Raw genomic sequence first — 24,011 nt, 5'->3', positions numbered from 1 at the left:
TTCCAAATGACATTTTCACTTCCCATGAGGCAGTTGTGAGATGGGACAGTGGAAATAATGTATGGATGTCTTGCTGGTGCAAATTAACTGAAGCTAGCTCCTTGTATTTTAAAAGCTCAAAATTTTATAACTGCTATGCCATTTGCTTTTTTCTTGCCTACATTACTATTTCTGACCTAAAAATTTAGTAAAGTGTAAATGTCACTGCAATTCATGGTCAATGTTTGGTGCGTGATTGCTACACTTAAGACATGCTCACACTAAACTTATTTCTGTTGGCAGACTAAGTAAATGCATTTTTTGTGCTGTCCTTGACCTTGTTCCACTCCAGTGATGGTTGCAGCATGCTGATTGTCAGCATGGCGATGGCACCCCATCTTCATGACCAAAGCAGCCTGGCAGTAGACAGTTGCCAAGACAGCAATGCATTTCTGTCCCCATCAGCCTATAATCATTGCTGTTTTCACTTTGTCCCACCCGCAGCTTCATACCGTGCTACTAATATGGCTCCCATAGTGTTTATTTTGATCTCTGCATGGTGCTTTTTTTGTTGCTTGGTCAGCAATTTTCTGAAATTTGTCAAGGGAGGGCTTAGGGTGATTGCACACCATCAAGCAGCGACTACATGGATGGTTTTTCTCCATAATATGCTGATGTCAATGACTGCACCAGGTGCTACTCTTTATTATTAGCACTATGCAAACAGATACTGCAGTTTACATAGCAATAAATGCAACCTGGGCTGTCCTTTAATGGCTTATTGTTGTCGTCAGCAAAAAGTGTCACGCTTTTGTGGCGGCTCTGATACTTAAAAAACAAATTAAGCTTGTCTTCCACCGGGTATTCAAACCTCCATCTCTTGGATCCCCAGCCCAGCGCTTTACTACTGCGCCATGCCCCGGATTGGGAAGCACTCTTTTTTTCTGACCTGGTATTTATTACACGTGGTTATGTAGTCTATTTAAACAGCACTCAGCCGTTGCTGAGCTGCACAACAGAAAACACAACTAAAAGGCTGGCAAAGATACACAGCTCAAGTATAAACAAAGTACTGGTAGCATGCTGGCATATATTTTCACCCAATGTTTGTCTGCTTTTAAGATGAATCTTTGCATACTGATTGTGGTTTTGCTTCAGTCTTCACTTTGTTGTTACAAAGTTTACCTATATAGCTATGAGCTCAATTACCAATTGTCTAATTGCAGCTGCTGTCCAATGGAGAGTGCCTGACGCCGATATCGTCAGGATAAACTCTCGCATTGCAAACTTTTTATGTGGTGCGTGAGATCGGGATGGGGGCCGGAAAGCCAGGATGAACCTCGGGCAAGCCTTGCAGCAAACTCGCTAAAATCCAAGGTTCCGTGACTTGGATACACAATAAAGCTGCCTTTATTGCAATTTGAAAAGTGTAATAAACCTGCTTAGTATTCAATATTGTTGATTTTCTATAATTTCAACTCATGCAGAATAATGTGAGTGCAGCCAGGGCTATGCAGGGCTGCCAATGTGGGCTACCTGCATGCCTGTAGCCCATTATGGGCAATATTGGGCTGCCCACTTTGGCCCAGACTGGGATGCATTAGGGCAACCAAAATGGTCCCAAGCTGGGCTCAATCTGGGCAACCAAGAAGGGCTTCCCACTAGGGCCCAGGCAGTGTTACACCAGGGCATTGAAAATAGGCCATCCACTTGGGCCCAGTCAGGGTACTACCAGGGCATTGAAAACAGGCTGCCCACTTGGGCCCTACCAGGGCTCCACCAGGTAATTTGAAATAGTATGCCCACTCCAGCCCAACCAGGGCTCCACCAGGGGATCGAAATTGGGCTGCCCACTCAGGCCCAAAAAGGGCTGCACCAAGGCACCGAAAAGGGGCAGCACACTATTAGAAGTGGGCTCTATTAGGTAAGCCTAACTTCCTGTCAGTTGATGGGTTGCCCAAGCTGGGTATTCTCTGGCCCCTTTAGCGGAGCCCGATGGGCTGCCCATTCGGGCCCCTCCTGGGCACGAGTTGCAAATCCCGCATGGGGCCATGTGGGCTGCCCACAAGGGGCCCGGAGGGGCCCCAACTGGGAGCCTGTTTTGTGCTACTTGGGTAGGCTAAAGAAGATAGGCCACCGAGCTAATGTCAGAGTTGTTTCCTCGGTTTCCAAAAGGCTTGGGAAATTGTGCGAGCTTGTTAACGCGAAATCTATACCAGAAAAGTGCACCATAAAACATGAAAATCAATTTGTTGCATGCAAAGATTGTGTTACGTACTCCATCCCTCTATCTTGCGGCAAACGGTACTAGAGCTGTGCACGGGTTCGGCCGCCCTTTCGCTCGAGATTGGGCCGGGCGCGGATCAAATTATATTTTTCTCTGCCGAGCTGGGCCACGCCCCGCAATCACAAACACGTGCAACGTTTGCGAAAGTGCGATTACGGCCATAATGCGAGTTAGACTTGGTTGTTCTTGTTACAGTGTGTACATGGGCCGCAGCCGGACAGCCTCGAAACCTAACTGCGGGATAAGCATCTACAATGCACAGCATCTTCCCTTATCCTCCTCACGCGACAGCTTCCGAATTCTTTCCCAGAATCCAGCCGCCTTTCTCCCCACCTCTTCGCCGCGAATGGATATTTGGTAGCCGTGAGTGAGCAAGCAGAGGGGTCGGTTGTGGACTATTTAGTATAAGTTTCGCATCTCCGCTTTGGTAACACCGGCGATGGTGTTTATATCTGTTTCAGGATTCGCGCCACACTGTCGCCTATCAAAGTTCTCTTTGTGACTTACTCCTGATGACCTCGTCTGAAGCGGGACATAGCTCAAAGTATCTGCGGTGTAAGAGTCCTCTCTTGTTTCTCTTGTTGCAAAAATTTCACGTGAAAGGCACTCGGTGAGCCAGGCGAGCTCACCGAGTACTTAGCCACAAAATCAAACCCTTGTTTATGTTTAGACCTAGCGTACTTTTGAAGAAATAATCAAGCTGCTTGCCGAAAACTAGGTTTCCTATCAGAGAACGTGTTAGTCAGCCGCAAGTCGCAGCACCAAAAGAAAGTTCAGCGCTGCCAGGTTCATTATCCGAAACTGCCGTAAACCCCTAAATTCAGTGGATAACTCATTGTTTTGTACCATAAGTTAATTCTACGTACGTCCTGAATCCTTATAAATTCAGCAAATTTGTCATTTGAAATGTGAGAACTCAACATTTCATTATCGTGATAAACTTATCACCCTGATTCTTTTTTTGTCTCTGAAACTGCAATTATAGCATGGCGCATACCTGCTTTTAGGCAGCCGCGACGACGTTTCAAGCAACACAACACTGCTCACCGAAGAACAAAATCGGCGCACGGTGCTGCCGCCGGGCGTCTGCTGCACACGGCGTAATCTAAAGGAGGAGAGGAGTTCAACGGGCGCGAGCAGCACAAGGCCTCTTTGGCACGGTCGGTCAATGCGTCGCGGCGGCCACTTCATTTCGATGCTTGGGGAGAAGCGCGCGTTGCAGTCTTGCAGGCAGACTTGATGTTGGATTCTATAACACTCTCCACTAAAAATCTGTGTTTTGGAATTTCGTGCAGAATTTCTGCAGTGCATAGCTTCTCGGTACTCGTGTTTGAATTTCGTGGTACTATATATTTGCGCACGGCACTTGCATCAGATTCAGTTCTTGTGGTTATGAAAGCCTTGTGCTGAGCCTACAAACTTTTGCAGTACTGATATCACATTGGGTTTCATGCCGTGCGGACTGGTCAACATTGTTTTCAGTTCTATAATTGCCCACACTAACTTTTATCAGAATTGCTCTGTTTATTTCAACACATGTTCCCTCTCTTTTAAGCACACGTGTGCTTTGTGCTTTTTTCTCGCGACTAAATTCGAATTGTAATATATTTGCACACTGCGCCTAATATACAAGCATTGGAGTGTGCTACCATGCAAATATTTCGTGTTGTTTTGTCATGCGGCATACGTGATGGCGGTGAATGAAATATGTAGATATAAAAACCCTGCTCAAATCAGGGAGAAGCTGTGTTATTTTCTGAGACAGGCAGTCCTATATCAAAGCAGGAGTCATGCGCTCCGAAGATGTTTCACCTATCTGACCGAGAGCAACCGATTGTCCACATAAGGCAGTAAGAAAGACTCTCCAGGGGTGCGACGAACGAATGGGGATGAAGAAGATTCACAGAAAAGTAAAGTGTCCTTAATTTTCGGAAGCAGCAAGTCATTTGTGGCCGTAGTAGTAAAGCACGGATACCATGAAGGCTTTGAAAAAATTAGATTGGAAAATCATTTTACGTAACATATTTGTTAACTTAGATACCCGCCACAGCTCCTGAAAGGCACGGAGGGCGAACTGCAACACGGCTGTCTGTAGCAGCAGAGCACCTCTCGATCGCACGGGATCTGCCATTGCGGATCCCCTCAGTGAGCCGGGCAGCTCTCGCATGTCCCACTCGAAGCACTGCGGCAGCGCCTGTAGCTAGCGCCGCACGGCCTCGTTTCTGTCCCAATTGTCCAGCAGGAGTGCGTCCAGCAGGGCCTGGTACAAGCGCAACGCGTAGCGTGCCATCTGCAGCGAGAAGCCCGTGCTGTTGCCCGGCACGGATATGTTGAACAGCGCCGCTGGAACGAGGACCCGCCGAAGCAGCTGGTCGTATACGGCGTGCACAGAGGACGGCCGCACGGGGTTGATTCGGTCCATCGAACGGCCTGCACGTGCGGTGCACAAGTAGTAGTGGTAGATCGCACTTAAAGCGAAACATGAACTGGGCCGCTGTAGCCACGGTCTGGGAAGCAATGCGGCACGTGGAAGGCATAATGATCGCCGCAACTGCATGCACTCTCAGCTCTTTAGATGATGCAATTTTTTTCTTCCTACAAGAATGGTTATAGATTGAAGAGCCGTCTTTCTAGTCTATTCAGTATATAGCCTTGTTCTGTCATTAATTACTGATGGGCCGCTAAGGACGGGCTGTCAACCAGGAAATGCTATTAGCACCAGTTCTCGACAAAATAGACCCAACATCAGCCGTGAACCCGAGTGGGAATAAAGGTGAACATCACGTTTTACTCGACGCCCTGCTGGAAGCGAGCTTTTCGTCTGAATCATAGCTGGGTGCAGACCAATTATATGGACAGGTTGCGTTCACAAGCAGTGGAATGGCGATGAAGGGGTGATGTGGCGTTCACAAGCACTGGGATGAAGATGAAGAAGCGCGGAGAAGGCACGCGAGCTGAGAACCTGACCGTTCATGACCGTTCCGCGAGTTAAATTCGTTTTGCCAATAGCCACTTCGTAACAGCCAGTATTGTGTGCAGAGTATCGATCCTGGATCCATCAGTCGTCCGAAAGACCCGACGCCAGGCCGGGGTGCTGCGATCGTTTTCCCACTATGAATACCTCAGGAGCCATCTTCAGAAGGAAAAATGTTTGGGCGTGTTGGTTAATCGTTGACAGCCTTCTTTGCTGTAATCCTATTCTAAATGGCGACGCTTGCTTGAAGCCGTTAACGCATCGGCTGTGGCGAACAGGATTATCTCGAGAGTAAGCAGGAATCTCTGTGTTGGCGACATGATGACCGTCGTCTCGCCAAGCCCACTGGTGAGGTATCATTGAGGAAAGTCTTTTATAGCCCATGCTGGAGACGTCACTGAGGCGGAAAATTCATAGGCAGGAGCACTGCTCATGTCTGGCAGAAAGTCCTAATCCTTTAAAGGGCAGTTTTCAAAGACGGAGCCATCTTCAGAAGGGAAACAGTTTGGGCGTGTTGGTTCATCGTTGACAGCCTTCTTTGCTGCCATCCGATCCCAAATGGCGACACTTGCTTGAAACTAATGATGCACCGCCTGTGACGAACCGGACCGGCCAGGAAGCAGGAATATTTGCGTGAGCGATGTGATGCCCGTCGCCTCGCCAAGCCCGCTGGTGAAGTATTGCTGAGGACAGTCTTTTATAGTCCATGCTGGAGACGTCACTGGTGCGGAAAACTCATAAGCTGGAGCACTGCGCATGTCTGGCAGAAAGTCCGAATCGCGTAAAGGTAAGCTTTCACCGAGGCAGAAATCTTACAGAAAGGAAAATGTTTGAGCGTTCTAATTCATCATTGACAGCCTTGTTTGCTCTCATCCGATGCGAAATGACGACACTTGCTTGAAGCGGTTGACGCACCGGCTGTGGCGAATAGGATGACCTGAACATTATGCAGGATTCATTGCGTTAGCAGCATGAGGCCCGTCGCCTCGCCTTGCCCACTGGTGAGTTATCGCTGAGGGCAGCATTTCATAGCTTGAAACCGTTGATGTACGGGCTGTGGCGAACAGGATTACCTGGATAGCAAGCAGGACTTTGCATTATCCACATCATCCCCGTCGCCTTTACGAGCCCTCTGGTTAGGTACCGCTGAGGACAGTCTTTTAACCCATGCTGGAGACTTCTCAGATGCTAAACATTCACAAGGTAGAGCAGTGCGCATGTCTGGTAGAAAGTCCGAATCGCGTAAAGGACAGCTTTCATCGACGCAGAAATCTTGCAGAAAGGAAAATGTTTGAGCATGTTGGTTGAACTTTGAGAGCCTTCCTTGCTGTCATTAGATCCCAAATGCCGACACTTGCTTGAGACGGTTGACGCACCGGCTGCGGCGAACAGAATAACCTGGACAGTAAGCAGGAATCTTTGCATTAGCGACATGATCCCCGTCGCCTCGCAGAGCCCACTGGTGAGGTTCCGCAGCGGACAGTGTTTTAGAGCCCATGCTGGAGACTGCGCTGATGCGGAACACTCATGAGGTTGATCACTGCGAATGTCTGGCAGAAAGTCCGAATCGATTAAAGGGTAGCTTTCACCGACGAGTCATCTTTAGAAGGGAAAATGTTCGAGTGTGTTGGTTCATCGTTCACAGCCTTCGTTATTGTCACCAGATTCTCAAGGGCGACACTTGCTTGAGACGGTTGACGCACCGGCTGCGGCGAACAGAATAACATGAACGGTGAGCAGGAATCTTTGCGTTAGCGACATGATGCCCGTCGCCTCGCCAAGCACGATGATGAGGTACCGTTGAGGATAGTCTTTTATAGCCCGCGCTGGAGACGTCACTGAGGGGGAGAATTCATAGGCTGGAGTACTGCACATGTCTGGCAGAACGTCCTAATACTGTAAAAGGCAGCTTTACAAGACGTAGCCATCTTCAGAAGGGAAAGGTTTGGGCGTGTTGGTTCATTGTTGGCAGCCATTGCTGTCATCCGATCCTAAATGGCGACACTTGCTTGAAACCGTTGACGCATCGGCTGTGACGAACATGATAACCTGGACAGTAAGCAGGAATCCTTGCATTAGCGACATGATCCCCGTCGCCTCGCCGAGCCCACTGGCGAGGATCCGCAGATCACAATCTTTTACAGCCTATGCTGGAGACGTCACTGATGCGGAAAATTAATAAGCTGTAGCACTGCTCAGATTTCGCAGAAAGTCCAAATCGCGTAAAGGACAGTTTTCACCGACGGAGCCATCTTAAGAAGGGAAAATGTCTGGGCGTGTTGGTTCATCGTTGACAGCCTTCTTTGCTGTCATCCCGTCTTAAACAGCGACACTTGCTTGAAACCGTTGACGCATCGGTTGTGACGAACAGGATAACCTGGACAGTAAGCAGGAATCCTTGCATTAGCAACATGATCCCCGTCGCCTGGCCGAGCCCACTGGTGAGGTTCCGCAGAGGACAGTCTTTTACAGCCCATGCTGGAGACGTCACTGAGGCGGAAAATTAATAAGCTGTAGCACTGCGCATGCTTGGCAGGAAGTCGGAATCGCGTAAAGGGCAGTTTTCACCGACGGAGTCATTTTCAAAAGGGAAAATGTTTGGGAGTGTTGGTTCATCGTTGACAGCCTTCTTTGCTGTCATCCTAACTTAAATGGCGACACTGGCTTGAAACCGTTGAAGCGTCGGCTGTGACGAACAGGATAACCTGGACAGTTAGAAGGAAGCTTTAGGTTAGCGACGTGATGCCCGTCGCATCGTCGAAGCAACTGATAAGGTATCACTGAGGACAGTCTTTTATAACCCATTCTGGAGACGTTACTGATGCGTAAAATTCATAAGGTAAAGCAACGCGCATGTCTGGTAGAAAGTCCGAATCCTGTAAAAGGCAGCTTTAAAAGACGGAGCCATCGTCAGAAGCGAAAGTGTTTGTTCGTGTTTGTTCATTATTGACAGCCTTCTTTGATGTCATCCGATCTTACATGGCTACACTTGCTTGAAACTTTTTACGCACTGGGTGTGGCGAACAGGATAACCTGGGAAGTAAGCAGGAATCTTTGCGTTAGCGACATGATCCCCGTCGCTTCACCGAGCTCACTTTTGAGGTATCGCTGAGTATAGTCTTTTATAACCTATGCTGGAGACGTCTCTGATGCGGAACATTCAAAACGTGGAGCACTGCGCATGTCGTGCAGAACGTCCTACTAGCGTAAAAACTGCTTTCACCGACGAAGCCATATTCAGGGAGGAAAAGGTTTGGGCGTGTTTGCTCATTGTTGACAGCCTTCGTTGCTGTCATCTGATCCTAAAGCGAGACACTTGATTTAGACGGTTGACGCACCGGCTGCGGCGAACAGAATAACCTGGACTGTAAGCACGAAACTGCGTTATCAACATGATCCCCGTCACCTCGCCGAGCCCACTGGCGAGGTACCGCTGAGGACAGTCCTTTATGGGCCATGCTGAAGACGTCTCTGATGCTGAATGTTGATGAGGTGGAGCACTGCGCATGTCTGGCAGAAAGTATAAATTCCGTAAAGGGCAGCTTTCAAAGACGGAGCCATCTTTAGAAGGAAAAACGTTTGTGCGTGTTGCTTCATCGTTTACAGCCTTCTCTGTTGTCATTGGATCGTAAATGGCGACACTTGCTTGAAACCGTTGACGCACCGGCTGTGGCGAACCGGATAACTTGGGCAGTAAGCAGGAATCTTTGCGTTATCGACATGACGCCTATCGCCTCGCGAAGCCCGCTGGTGAGGTATCGCTGAGTTCAGTCTTTTATAGCCCATCCTGCAGAGGTCACTGATGCAGATTATTCATAAGGTGAAGCATTGCGCATGTCTGGCAGAAAGTCCTAATCGCGTTAAGGCCTGCTTTCACCGGCGGAGCCATCTTGAGGAGGGAAAATGTTCTGGCATGTTGGTTCATCGTTGACAGCTTTTGCTTTCATCCAATCCTAAATGGCTACTGCACTTGCTTGAAACTGTTGACGCACCTGCTGTGGTGAAAAGGATAACTTGGGCAGTTAGCAATAATCTTTGCTATAGCGACATGGCGCCTGTCGCCTCGCCAAGATTGCTGGTGAGGTATCGCTGAGGTCAGTCTTTTATAGCCCCTGCTGGAGATATCACTTATGCAAAAAATTCATAAGGTGAAGCACTGCGCATCTGGCAGAAAGTCCTAATCGCCTAAAGGGCAGCTTTCACCGACGAAGCCATGTTCAGAAGGGAAAATGCTTGGGCGTGTTTGTTCATCCTTGACAGTCCTCTTTGCAGTCATCCGATCCTAAATTGGCGACACTTGCTTGAAACCGTCGACGCACCGGCTGTGGCGACCACGATAACTTGGACAGTAAGCAGGAACCTTTGCGTTAGAGACATAACGCCCGTCGCCTCGCCGAGCCCACTGATGAGGAATCGCTGAGTACAGTCTTTTATAGACCATGCTAGAGACATCTCTGATGCGGAACACTCATAAAATGGAGCACTGCGCATGTCTGGCAGAAAGTCCGAATCCCGTAAAAGGGAGCTTTCACCAACGAAGCCATCTTCAGAAGGATAAATGTTTGGGCGTGTCAGTTCATCGTTTTGCAGCCCTCTTTGTTGTCATCCGATCCTAAATGAGGACACTTGATTGAAACTGCTGACACACCGGTTATATGGCGAACAGGATAACCTGGAAAGTAAGCAGGAATCTTTGCATTAGTGACATGATGCTCTTCGCCTTCCGAGCCAACTGGTGAGGTATCTCTGAGGACAGTCTTTTATTGCCCATGCTGGAGACGTCTCTGATACGGAACACACATAGGGATGAGCACTGCGCATGTCTGGCAGAAAGTTCGAATTCCGTAAATGGCAGCTTTCACAGGCGGAGCTATCTTCGGAAGGGAAAATGTTTGGGTGTGTTGGTTCATCGTTGACAGCCTTCTTTGCTCTTATGCGATATTAAATGAAATCCTGTGTGTCTCGTAGAGGGCAGCTCTCAACGACGGAGCCATCTTTGGCAAGCGATCTTGTATTAATACTAGTTGGATGGCGAATTTTAGACCGCATGTTTTGCATAAAGCAGCCTATCATACTGCTGTGTTTGACATTCAGGTAATTGGAAATGTTACAGACTGTTCCGGGCTGCCGTCGTCAGCGGTTACAACACGAACCCAGGAGGGAGGGGGCCGCCTTGAACAAACCCCATAAGAAAAAGTCTCAATTTATGGCGTGATTGTTATGAATAAATATACTTTTACGGACGAAGGAGGAAGAAGAGGGCAGTGGCGTGGGTAGGGGCGCGCGCGCTATTCCAGGACACAGATTTATTAAACGTCTTCTCACGACCATCGAACATCTTCTCTGTGTCTTCTTTTCTCCTGTTGTCATCGCTTGCCGCCACCTAACATTTGGTTGGAGGTGCGGCGTACCTCATCCCCATCCTCGACTCGCCATGGAGCATCTGTAAGCGAGGACTATCGACCGAGGGCCCAGGGACATCGCGGAGCAACTTTGCCCAGCCCTTCAAGCCCAGACCTGACCAACTACCACCGCCCATCCTCGAGCACGGACCTGAAGACAAGAACAGACAGTCCAATCAGAACCAAGACGAAGGACCCCAAAGACTGGATTGACCCGAAGAAACCGCTGGACACGAACATGCAACCACCGCCCTAGTTGCCCGACGTGACCTCGAGCCATCGGTCCCATGGACTCTGGTGACGGATGGTTGACAGCTCAGGGGAGGCGGTTCATATACGCATCAGACATCGTATCGGCGAGCCATTTTATTCTTACTTTTTCCTCCTATTCAAGCATTCAGGCACGCCCATTATTATGCCATGGAATCATCATCGGCAAATTTCCTCGTCTACGATCGGGACGATCGCTCGATGGCCTCGGGTCATGTTACGGACGGAGGAAGAAGAGTGCAGTGGCGCGGGCAGGAGCGCGCGCGCTAGGCCCGCACACAGATTCTTTAAACGTCATCTCACGACCATCGAGCATCTCTCTGTCTCTGTCCTCTGTTTTCCTGTTGTCATCGCTTGCCGCCACGTAACATTATTATACATACTAGCAGTGAGTAATGTTTAGGAGCAGGTGTTCTATCAAATTTAAAATTTGAGAAGATGGATGTAATGAGAATACGCTTTGTAGACTTCCATCTCCTCCTGCAGTTTTGTCGCGAACGACAGTGTATTCTAGCTTTGTGTGAAATACATTGCTTAAACAGAACTTTCTAAACCAGCAGTGACCGTTTCTTTGTGCATCTGGCTCCTTTGCATTTTTGATGCTGTCCAGTTCAGAGCGATAGCTTATAAAGCATAAGCTACTTCACTCGAAAAGCTGTTAGCGTAGTAGCTGTCATCGAGTTTAAGAACGAATTAATGGCTACGTAAAAAAGTCATATTCTGGTAGCTCATTGTTCTGGGGATCGACTGACTTATGTGTGATTGGCGAAGATAGGTGAATGAAGTAATTGCTTTTAATAGGTTACTTGATGGTTTGAATAAGTTACAAAATCAGGAAAAGCGGGTTCAAATGTGTAAAAATGTTTGCAATGAAACGTCAATGCTGGATGAAGGTAATTAAGAAATTATGGGGTGTGCATTTCACCAATTATTTACTTGAAATATTAAAAAAAGGAAGGGGTGCAAACGTATCAAATTGGTTTGAACGGAAGGGTAATGTTTCCTTATGTTAAGTTTTGATGTAAAAAAGAGTAAATATACCAATAAAAATTTTCAAAAGTGAAAAATATCGACCATCTGTGCGGAACGCCAGTGTTTTATACTCTGAACAGCAGAGATTGGTTGTCCCGCTAATTGTTTCTTAGTGCTTCACAGTTACTTCAGTTTGATTCTCTCCGTATTTAATCTCATGCTGCTCAAGCTTGAAAATATTTATTGCCTGTACAAAGTTTTTCGGGACCTTCGTTTTTTGTCCCATTGGCGTCTGTGTTTACGATGGCATTATATGGACATCTGCCGGACAAAACCACATGGAAGCTCGCAGTATTGACCTTGTAGCAACTGGAAAATATTCGAGAGCTCTAAGGAATCAAAGGTGCGTTTTTTTGCTGTAGTGTATGTTGAATTCTTTCTTTTTCTTTATTTTGCATAAATCAATGCAATACCAAAGAAAACTGTGCCCTAAATGCGTTATTGGTTCTTGCTACTTGGTTGTCAACCTAGACTATTTGCAAACCTCTTTGATTATTAGATTAAGCATTATATTCTTTAAATGCTTACATACACTGAATGAAAGGAGCAATAGATGTGTTGAGTTTACATTCGTCTGGGGTCAGTGTGAGTCGACTGAAATGAAGCTTCTCACTGCTTCTTTTCAGTGACATTTCTTCTTACCCCCTTATCTTCATATGACTACCATTTTTTACTACAGTACATCTCCCGGGTATAATATTGCTTTGCAGTTAAATTTTGATATATTCAACATTTTTTTATTGACATTTTTCCTTGCATGTCTGGCATGCCTTATCCCAAGTAGCACGCCGTCAATAGACCGCTTTCAGTCCAATATTGAGGGAAACCAACCCCACTATTGGGGCCAATAAGGGCGTTTCATTGGGGCGCTATCTGTGCCAAGATGTAATCCAATCTACTAGACTGGCGTTCCTACAAAGGCCACCAATGGCAGACTAGCTAATTTATTGGCATGCAGCCTGGCTCAACGGCTACTTAATATCGTCCACCCAAGCATACGCACTGGCTCTGATACAACGTACATCCAGCCACTCTCACTGGCTATCTAATACTTACAACCAAGTTTACTCACTCGAGTTTAAGAATTCCTATCCAGCTAGGCTCATCGGCTGCCCAACATTGCCCACCCAAGCTTGTTCACTGGCATTGCATCATTGGCATCCAGGAAATCCCATTATTGTAGAATGTTGCTTTCTGTGACTATTTTTTTTTATTTGATGGGTATTACAGCGCAGAGGCAGCTACGGCCATCATGCGCCAAAAACAGAGTTGAGTTTGTTTTTGTGTAGGTATTTTACATGCAGCTATTAATATTGTCACGGCTCAAGCCACAGGAGGCCGTGAAGGTACATGTAGACGAGGACCCGAGAATAAGGTCGGCTTCTAGTTCTAATAACAGAGTCCAGCACCAGCGCGCCTCTCGAACCAGCAACCGCTTCGTCCGCTTCGTCGTTGTCGGCACCAAACACGGCAGTAGCGAGGCGCTAGGCACGTGGCATTATTTCGCCCCGTGAAAGAAAAACATCGCCCCGATGATAAGGTGAGAGGCGAAAAAATATTAGATGTGAGGTGAACAGTACAATAACTCAAGATCTCACTTCCAGGAAGCGTCAATGTTACGAAAGGCGATGTTGACACAGCGCTCAGTCACGCGCAAAGTACGGCTTTAAGCGCACCACATGCACAATTGCAGGCCTCTGACGCCGAACACTGACGGTCACAGTTTCGTCTGGAATACCTTCATAATTAACGCTGTTAAAGCGGCGCAGGAATTTATACGGTCCTAAATACCGGTGGAGCAGTTTCTCGCACAAGCCTTTGTGGGGGTCCACACCCACACTTGGTCCCCTGGTTCGTAGTCGACTTCCCTGTGCCGAAGGTTATAGTGTCGCATGTCGGTGGCATGTTGCTCCTTGTTGTGCAAGCGGGCCAGCTGACGGGGTTGCTCAGCCTGTTCCTCGAAATGGGCGGCATCGGGTTCGACCGCTTCATCCCCGCATGAGAGCATCGCGTCCAACATCGTGCGAGCCTCTCTGCCATATACAAGACAGAACGGCGTAAACTTCGTGGTTTCCTGCGGCTCCGTATTGTAGGCGAAGGTGGCATACGGCAGGATATCGTCTCACATTTTATGTTCAACGTCGATGTACATTGAGATCATGTCCGCCAAAGTTTTGTTGAGTCCTTCCATCTGGCCATTTGTCTGCGGGTGATACGCTGTTGATGTGCGATGCGCGCTATGGCTGAGAGGTAAGGTGTCCCGCAGTAGCCGAGCTTTAAACGCCTTTCCTCGGTCAGTAATGATGATCGACGCTGCACCGTGTCTGCACCGTGTCCGTGTCGTTCATAAAGAAACGAGCAACTTCACCGGCAGTACCTCGAGCAAGGGCCTTCGTTTCAGCGTAGCCTGTTAAGTAGTCTGTGGCGACTACGATCCACTTGTGTCCGTTCAAGGATAAAGGAAATGGGCCTAAAAGATCCATGCCCACTTGCTCAAAGGGTGTGAGGGGAGGTTCGATACATTATAACATGCCGGATGGCTTCAGCGCAGGTGTTTTCGCCGCTGGCATTGTCGACAAGTCTGTACATAACGTTTAACGCCCAGAGAAAGATGTGGCCAGTAGTAGTTCTGCCGGATTCGGTTTAGGGTGCGTGTAAAGGAAAGATGACCGGAAGTTGTTTCGTCGTGGGCGGCCAGGAAGATATCGTGCCTTAGATCAGCCGGTATGTTTTTGCACCCCGGTAGCAGGTATGTTGTTGCACTCGAAGTAGAATTCTTCCTATAAAGCACCCATTCCGGAGGCACTACGACGACAGCCCCCGAGCAAGATACCGGGGTATTGTAAGGGGCCCACCTTCAAGGTGGTCGATGATCAGTCGCAGCTCGGCGTCAGCAGGGACTCCGGAAGTTTTTTTGAAGTGGTGGGGAGCAAATTTTGTCAGGTTCTAATTTTTATTTTTCAGGCAATTTTTATTTTATTTTTATTTTGTTTCCTTGTTATTTTGTCATTTTGCCATAATTTTTAAATTAAATTTAGCCCCAAATTTACACTTTGTAAATTAAGTTTTACGCAATTTGAAAGCATGTTTTACCACTAAAGAAGAATGAGGCCATGAATTCTTCGCAAATCCGGCCCTTCCAAAACACTATTGCACTTCATACTTTCAAAATAGTCATTACTATACTCAAAATACCAATATGATTCAAGTTCAAGCAATCAAAAAGCTGGTTTAAGAGAATACATAACTTCAGGGAACCAACAAAAGGTTGTTTAAGGGTCCCAACAACTTGCCCTCAGATTCTTTGTGAGCAGACATTGTTATGTTGGCTCAAGGGTGCCCTATTCTTGCAATCTGCCGATTTTCAATCCCACTGAACATTCCAGGGCAAAACGTAATGACCTTGTTTTGAAGAACTGCTTGTACCAACACTTGTACCAACGTCGTTCTAGAAGGTTTTATATTTTTCTTTGAGATATTCCACAGTCGTTTTGTCGCTGGGACGGGTTCGCCAAACCACCTTCTTCCCAACATTCTTGATTCGCTGCCTATAACAGCTAAAAGTGGCAGCTTGCAATTCACCCCCTTATTGTTAGGAATGTCAACACCGGCGCTACACATTAGTGAGAGGATCGATCTGACCTGACCACGATCTAGCAGGTACGTGTCATCGCGGTTGTTAAGGCCACGTTGTGTGAAAGGTGTCCTCGAAATGAGGGTGTACGCACCGCTCTAGTTCGGAGTCCATTTCGAACTATATCAAATGGTGGTTCATGATCAAGTGAGCTATTAGACCGTGTGCAGCGATTAGCAACAGTGTTAAGGTCGTAGAGCATTGACGAAGCTGACACTTTGTTACTTTGTTGCGTCCCAAATTGTGTAATTGAAGTATCTGCGCTGTGGCTTCATAAAATAGCTGCTTTATCTTGTTTCTTTATAGTGATCAGGCCTTTTCTAGGGGTTCACGCCGGCAGCAATTAAACGTTGCATGTAATTTCTTGAAGCCGGCATGTCTGTGTATATTTAAAAATTGAGTAAAACAGCGCTAGGGGAGACGAAACACGTGAACGACAGACACATGCGCTGACTAGCAACCAAATGATATATTGGTACCTGTGAGGCAGCAATATAAAGAAACAATAACAAGAGAGAAACACAGAAAAACACAAAAAAGAATGTGCGCAACCACACTACCACATGAAAAAGAAATAAGTCACTGATTCAGAGAGTCATATTCTTTAGGGTATAACGTTATCGACGGGCTGCTGATGCAGGTGCCTCCTACCTTTTCTATATTGGAAGCTTCGGAGATAAGCTTGGAGGTTTCATCTTTGTATCTGGCGATGATGGTGGTTTCCTTGAGAAGCGCTTCGCAGTCATTACATTCTGTGCAATGGATGGCAAGATGGTTTCTGGGTGACTTATTCTCTATATCTCTAGCATGTTCTCTTAGTCGATCATTGATGCAGCGTCCTGTCTCGCCAATGTAGAAATGGCCACATGACGTCGGGATCTTGTACACCACAGCGACGCAACAGTCAACAAACTTGTACTTTTTTTGGCCGACTCTTTTCGTGTTTCTATCGTCATTCACTCTTTTGCCCAATCCGCTCAATCTGTTATTGGCCGAAAAAAACAACCTCATACCAGCTTTGCTTACAATTTTCTTAAGATTGTCCGAAACTTTGTGCACGTACAGGATACACGCCGTTTTAGTCAGACCAGCAGCGGTGCGCCTCTTCCTTTTCTGTGTGCATTCGGCCAGCAAGGACTCGGCTATACCTGATACAAACTTCTTTGGGTATCCAGTTGCAGAGAGCCTGTTCACCTGAGCGGAGAAACTGATTTTTGTTTGATGCACGCAAGATCTTTGTAGTGCGGCTCTTAGGCATGCCTTTGCAATATTCCGCTTAATAATCTTAGAATGAGCCGACTTGAAAGGAAGAAGGCTCTTCCTGGACCGTGGTGAGTACGCCCAACGAATATGGCTGTCAGAAATTATTAGTTCCAAGTCTAGAAACCTGAGCCTATTGTTAGTGGGGAACTCAGTAGTCAACTGCAGCATTTAAGCTCTTTACAGAACACGTCAAAAATACGAGCAGCGGATGGCTGTGTGTCATTAGTACGATACACAATTAAAACGTCGTCGACGTATCGCATTACCTTAACAACGGTCGCGTCTTTATACTTAGTTTGAAGACGCCTGTCATAACAAGCCAGAAGTAGGTCACTTAATGCAGGAGTGATGCTGGATTCAATACAGACTCCTTGTTTTTGTATAAAACATTTTTTGTCCATAGTAACAAAGGTCGACTCCAAATAAAGGTTTAGCAATTATAAAAATTTACTAGCGTCCATACCACATGCGTTTTTGAACTTGGTTATGGCGAAGCGATCAATGCAAAGACCTATTTCCGCAGTCACGGAACTCTGGGGCAAGGAATAATACAAGTCCTTCACGTCAACTGAAAAAACGCTTACATTGGGAGGGCATTCCTTCAGAAAGAAGTCTGAAACAGCCTCTGGCTTCCTGATGAGGAAAGGGTCGTCCACTTCCAGGTGCGAAAGGCATTTCTGCAGGAAGACAGAGACTTCGCGCTGCCACGTACCTCTTTCAGACACAACCGCGCGGAAAGGGCACTGATCTTTGTGGGTGTTGGCACTGAAGAAGACCGACAGGCTTGTTCCTTTTGAAGCTTTCACAGACGATGCTAATCTTGACAGGCCTGCTTGTTCGCAGAGCTGAACCGCTTTATCCTGCAGTTTCGCTGGCTTGACGACTTTAATTTCTCTGAAGTGAGCACGTATAGCTTCTCGAGCTTTTTCTTCGTACAGGTAATTAGGTACGATGACAAAGCCACCTCCTTGTCAGACTGGACCAGCTTGACATTAGCATCCCTAAGGGCCGCGACGGCAGTGGTGACAAGGCGCGTGCTTCCCTTCTTGACGTCTCGTGGAAGCGACTCGACGCCTTCCATGATGCACCTGTTGGCGTCAACCGTAGTTGCCTTGTTTGCGGCTGTGCGTACAAGAGAAAGCAGCTCCGTTTTGTCAAGACGCGGATGCTGGCAGAATTTTGGTCCAAGCTTAAGCAGACTGTTCACTTCAGTTGGGACGCTGCCGTTGCCCAACACAACCACATCTTGTTGAACTGTAGATGGAAGTTGTCTTTTCCGTGGAAGCCAAGGAAAAAGAACAGACGAAGAAGAGAAAAGAAGAGCGAAGAAGCAGAAGAGACGTTCCGCCGCAGGTAGGCACCAAAAGATTTGGAAAAGACTTACATTTGGCGTCCATTGCGGCCAATTTCCTCTGGTGTCAGACAGTTCACGTGTTTCGTCTCCCCTAGCGCTGTTTTACTCAATTCTTAATCATGTACCAAGCAGCCCGCATTTTCCCTCTTTTGTGCATTTTCTACGTCACAGCTATCACCAAAAGCGGCGAACGTTTGAAAGTTTTTCCAAATTTACCTTCGTGTTGTGGCTCTAGTTGTGCGAACGGCTTTTCTGGTGCACTGTTTTGACGCTGAGCTGGCCCTGATGGGGTCGGGACAGGTAGGTCACCACCACTTGCGGCGGGGGCTAGCCTGTCACTGAATTTTTACAGTTGTAGGCCGTCATTGCACGCGCCCCCATTTCGGTGGTGGTGGATGACGGCTGTTGTTGCAGCACACATCTTTCTCTCCCTCTTCTTTTTTTCTTTCTTGTCTATTTTCTCTTCTGCTCGCACGAGGCAGCGGAGGTGGCTCAGCTACAGAGCCAATAGCAGGCCCGTTAATTTTCTTTCTTTTCTTAGAGCCACAACAACAACTCGATGGGTCGCCACATGCTTTCTAGACCGCGAGGTTCTTTACAGCGAACCGGCACTCTTGTAAGGCTTTATCACGAAGCATGACCTCCAATGGGAACGTAGTCGCGTTAACAAGCTATAGTGACGACACTGCTTTGGCTGACTGCTCAGTGGCTAATTGAACGGGTAAAACGGGGCGTGGGCACGGCGGACCTGCCGCGTGCACGATGCTTACCAAGCCACTTTTTTACCTTATGCAGGGTCTTGCACTCTGCATCCCCAGCTTCCCGTCGCTGTATGAAGCACTCTCTAGTGATGGCTTCCTGCACGTGTGCCAGCCCACCGCTATCAACTCGACTGCATCGCAATCAGAACTGGAGTATGACATCCCACATCTGCTGCTGCCGCCTACATTCCCAGCAACTGTGACGTCTTCAACACCTTCGCGTATAAAAGAATCGCTGCACTGATTCCAGTTCAGTGGGCACGGCGGACCTGCCGCGAGCACGATGCTTACCAAGCCACTTTTCTACCTTATGCAGGGTCTTGCACTCTGCATCACCAGCTTCCCGTCGCTGTATGGAGCACTCTCTAGTGATGGCTTCCTGCACGTGTGCCAGCCCACCGCTATCAACTCAACTGCATCGCAATCAGAACTGGAGCATGACATCCCACATCTGCTGCTGCCGCCTACATTCCCAGCAACTGTGACGTCTTCAACACCTTCGCGTATAAAACAATCGCTGCACTGCTTCCAGTTCAGTGGGCACGGCGGACCTGCCACGAGCACGATGCCTACCAAGCCACTTTTCTACCTTATGCAGGTTAGTCGTTATTCCTGCTGTAAAAGCGACTTTCGTGCTTTGGTGGTTCTTCCGTGCCCAGGCAAGTGCTGCAAAATTGCATATGATTGTTTTCTTGTCCTTAAGCTTTTTGTCTGCGGAGACGTTGAACTAAACCCGGGACCGACCAATGCTGAATTACGGCAGAAAATTTGATGGACAACTTTGATTGACAACTGAAATTGCATGCAGAAGTTCAGGAATTTAGGGCAAAAGCTGAGACCATGATGGAAGACATTAAAGTTCGCTTTCACGAAATTGAGAGCCACATACCTGACTTTAAAGCTAAAACAGAAAAACTCGATGAGCTTGACAATCTTCTTAGAATGTGCGAAAGTACATTCACTTTGGAAACGCGCAAGCTCACAGATCTTGAAGACAGGGGCATGCGTTCTAATGTAGTTGTCGGTGGTGTTAAAGAGGAACCGGATGAATCAGAAGAAGTCCTAAAACGCAAAGTCATTAGCGAAGTATTTAGCGATAAACTAGATGTGAAATGTGCATCCGTTGGTAGAATTCACAGACTTGGCAAGGGGAGCGACAAAAGACCCGTAATAGTTTTCTTCCAGGACTACAATGAAAAGATGGCAGTCTTCAAAAACGTCAGCAAACTCAAAGGAACAGACATTTGTGTTCAGAATGATTACAGTAATAAGACGCTGAAAACGCGAAAACTGTTATGGGAAAGCTAGAAATTGGATAGGGACAATGGGAAAAAAGTTACTCTCATTCATGACAAACTGCGCATTGACGGTGATCTGTTTGCATGGGATGACGTGCAGAACGCCCGCAAGCTAATTAAGAGAAAGCAAAAAAACTTACCCCTACTTGCTTCATGACTTTCCAATGAAACATGCATCAGACTACTTAATTTTAACGCCCGCAGCATCGTAAACAAGACTGTTCAGCTTGAATCTGTGCTTCTTTCTTACAGCCCGCATTTAGTTGTCATTCCGAGACATGGCTTAGCAGTACAATAAACGATGACTTTCTAATCCCACCCAACTATAAGATACACCGCATGGATAGGGAGACTAGGGGAGGTGGCGTAGCTGTTATTGTGAAAACCGACATTGAAGTCACTATTTTGCAGAAAAGTTCATGCGTTGAAACTCTGTGCCTAAGAATCGGCCTATTCGGACATGTTTTTGTACTGTTTGCAGTGTACAGACCGCCAGATTCGACTCCCGATTTTTTGTTTCAACCTAAAACGCATATGGAAAAATTCAGCAACCAGAAACTTATCGTGGCCAGAGATTTTAATCTTCCCGATAATGATTGGAGTCGCTTACAATCGGGCTTCGTTTCTGACGGCTCTTCTGGTATTATCTTTGATATCATGTTTTACCACAATCTACTCCAAGTTGTGCAAGAACCAACACGTGTTACTGCTTCTTCATAATCGGTTCTTGATCTTGTTTTTATTCCCCGTCTTATAAATAACTACAATGTTTTAGTTGATCCGGGGATTTCTGATCACCAGATTGTTGCAGTCACTTTTTCCTTACATGATGCTCGACCCAATCACGCTTGTATGCTAAAAACTGTGAAAGATTACGCTCATGCCGATGACGTAAGCATAATAGATTACCTAGATTCCCACCTTGGAAACTTCTCAGGTAATGCGGTAATGCGGTAATGCATAACATTAATGCGTTATGGAACAATTTTAAAAATGTAGGCTTCTTTTGTCTTGACAGCTTCGTTCCTAACAAAGTAAAAAAGACTGCTAAACGTAATCCGTGGCTGACAAGGGATATAATACATTTAAAAAAGAAAGCGAAACGGGCAAGAAAAAACCGTACAGCTCCACATGACTTTATCCAAATTCGTCGCTCCCTTTCAAATGCCATTCAGTCAGCCAAACATTTTTATTTTAAAGCTACCTTACCTAATTTTATCAAATCAGATCCTGATAAATTTTGGAGCTTTGTTAGTGAGCTTAAGAAACCTATTGAGCACATTTCACATGAAGATGCCTTAATAACAGATCCTGAGGCTATTGCATCACATTTCAACCGCCACTTTAGCAGTGTCTTTTCCATCTCTGAACCCTTTGTAAACACACCTTGTGATACTCTTGGCACTAACATTATTTAATATGAGGGCATTGCTAATATGATGTTAAGGTTGAAAGTAAAATCATCCACACGACCAGATGGTATTCCAAATGCACTTCTCCGGCGCTGTGCAGAGCAATTACCAAGGTACATTGTATTAATCTTTCAGCTTTCAATCAGATCGTCCTCTCTTCCAGGTGACTGGAAGATAGCGCGCGTGGTGCCTGTGTTTAAAAAAGGCAACCCACTCTCAGTATCTTATTACCGCCCTATTTCCTTGGTATCATCAACATGCAAAATGCTTTGAGTACTCACATCTCTGACTTCCTAAATAACCACAATATTCTATCTCCATTCCAGCATGGCTTCAGAAAGGGGTTTTCAACTACTACACAGTTAACAACAGTTGTTCATTTTTTTCGCTTCTGTCCTCGACAGAGGTGGGCAAATAGATACTATATTTTGGGACTTCAGCAAAACGTTTGATCGTATTCCGCATGACAAACTTATTTTCAAATTGAAGGAGCTTGAACTTCTCAGCTTCCTCATTGCCTGGATCGCCGCCTACTTTAGCAACCGTTTTCAGCACGTACATATAAATGGTTCAGACTCTGACTGTCTTCCAGTCTCTTCCGGTGTTTCGCAAGGTAGTGTTCTCGGGCCACTCCTCTTCCTGATATTTTGCAACGATATAGTTAATGTGATCCATGATCCCGTGAACATTCGTCTCTTCGCCGATGACTGCGTTATCTTTAATGAAATTGTGGTACCCGAAGACCAGCACGCACTTAATGTTGAGCTAATTAATACACTAGAGGGTGCCAGGAGTGGGGCATGCTCCTAAACTTAAATCTGTCTTGCTTCGAATAACCAGGAAAAAATACCCGCTTCAGTACACTTACTTTGTCCAGGACCGCAGTTTAACCGAAGTGAAGGAATATAAATATCTCGATGTTGCACTAAATAACCGCCGCAGCTGGAACACACATATTCTTAACATCTCCTCTTCAGCCTTTCGCAAACTTTGCCTGCTCAGACACAAGCTTAAGGATGCTCACGCTCATGTTAAACTTCTCGCATACACAACACTTATAAGGCCTAGGCTTGAATATGCTTGCACAGTGTGGGACCCCCATACGATGTGCAATATAAATACTCTTGAAAAAATTCAGAGACGGGCAGTGCGTTTTGTTTGTCCCAAATACAGTCGCACTGATTCGATATCTGAATTTATGGCAGAAAATGGTATTGTCACTTTCCAAGCTAGAAGAAAATTCCTCCGTCCTAAATTTTTATTTCTTTTATTTAATAACAAACTTGCACTTGATCCTAGCCCTTACGTTCGCCCTCTTACCACTAGGCAGACACGCCCCTCTCATGCCCTATCTCTAGCACCACACTTTGCAAGGACTAACTTATACAAATTCTCCTTTTTCCCTAATACAGTTGCAGATTGGAATAGTTTGCCTGCTTCTTCCCTCCAGTATTTAGATATGCTTGAATTAAGTATGTAATGACTTATGAAATATTGCCTCCTGTCAGTTCTAGGGTGTCGGTGTTGATTGTGTCAGTTTTCCTTTTTTTTTTGCTGTTTTGCTTATATTTTATGTGCAGTAATGACCGCTTCAACTGGTCTACTCGATGTGTTGGTGGGTTTTGTACCTTGTGCTTTCATGCTTTTTTGAATTTTATGCAAATGTTTGCCACTCCTGCATGCGCTCAGCCTGCAGTATGTTCAAAATGAATAAAATAAAAATAAGATAAAAAAGACGGGTCCAAAGAAACACACCGGCACAAACAACGCTGTGCCTGTGTCATTCTTTTTCCTGTCTTTTTCGCGCAGTTTTACCCGTTCAACTAGTATGAACCAACTAGCCTTTCAGAGTGTATTAGTTCAGTGGCTGCCATATTTGTATAGGCATTGTTTCAAAGCTGCAGTCGGCAGCTAGTTCTCCCTCCAACTAGTTTCGTCACTGGAAGCGAGCCGACTGCTGACTTCAGATGGCCGCGGGTTTAAATGCTTCTTCAGTGCAACTACGATGGTGTACTACTCTAGCAGACCACGGCAGCTGGCATGCTTGGCTAGACCACGGCACAGAAAACGTCGTTCGTCGCCTCCCCGCACAGCTTGAGCCAGTGCGGGTCCTTTTCTGGGCGCTCTCCGTGACATCGAAGCCGAAGTAAAGCTGTTGAATTCCGGTATCCGTACGGGAAAAGCAAGTGTAGCCAAGATGTTGCACGGGCATAGCTTAAAGGTATAATGACCAAATATCCAAAAATATTGAGAAAGCACCGCAACCATAAGACACGATTACGCTAGTACAGACACATAATTCGAGTTAGTTTTGAGCGGATGGCTGTATTTCTGACGCTTTCTGA

The 24,011-nt window shown here is 46.5% G+C and overlaps 1 pseudogene; it reads right to left on the bottom strand.

Annotated features, from left to right (window-relative positions):
* LOC146209798 (uncharacterized) overlaps positions 1-5,058 on the bottom strand; it is a 103,040-nt pseudogene extending 97,982 nt beyond the window's left edge.
* Positions 5,059-24,011: the final 18,953 nt, after the last annotated feature.

This window comes from Amblyomma maculatum, chromosome 1, assembly GCF_055883805.1.
Source record: "Amblyomma maculatum isolate TAMU_Amacu chromosome 1, ASM5588380v1, whole genome shotgun sequence".
NCBI classification, from domain to species: Eukaryota; Metazoa; Arthropoda; class Arachnida; order Ixodida; family Ixodidae; genus Amblyomma; species Amblyomma maculatum.
Note: the sequence above shows the minus strand (reverse complement) of the source record. Positions and strands in the feature narration are given on the sequence as shown.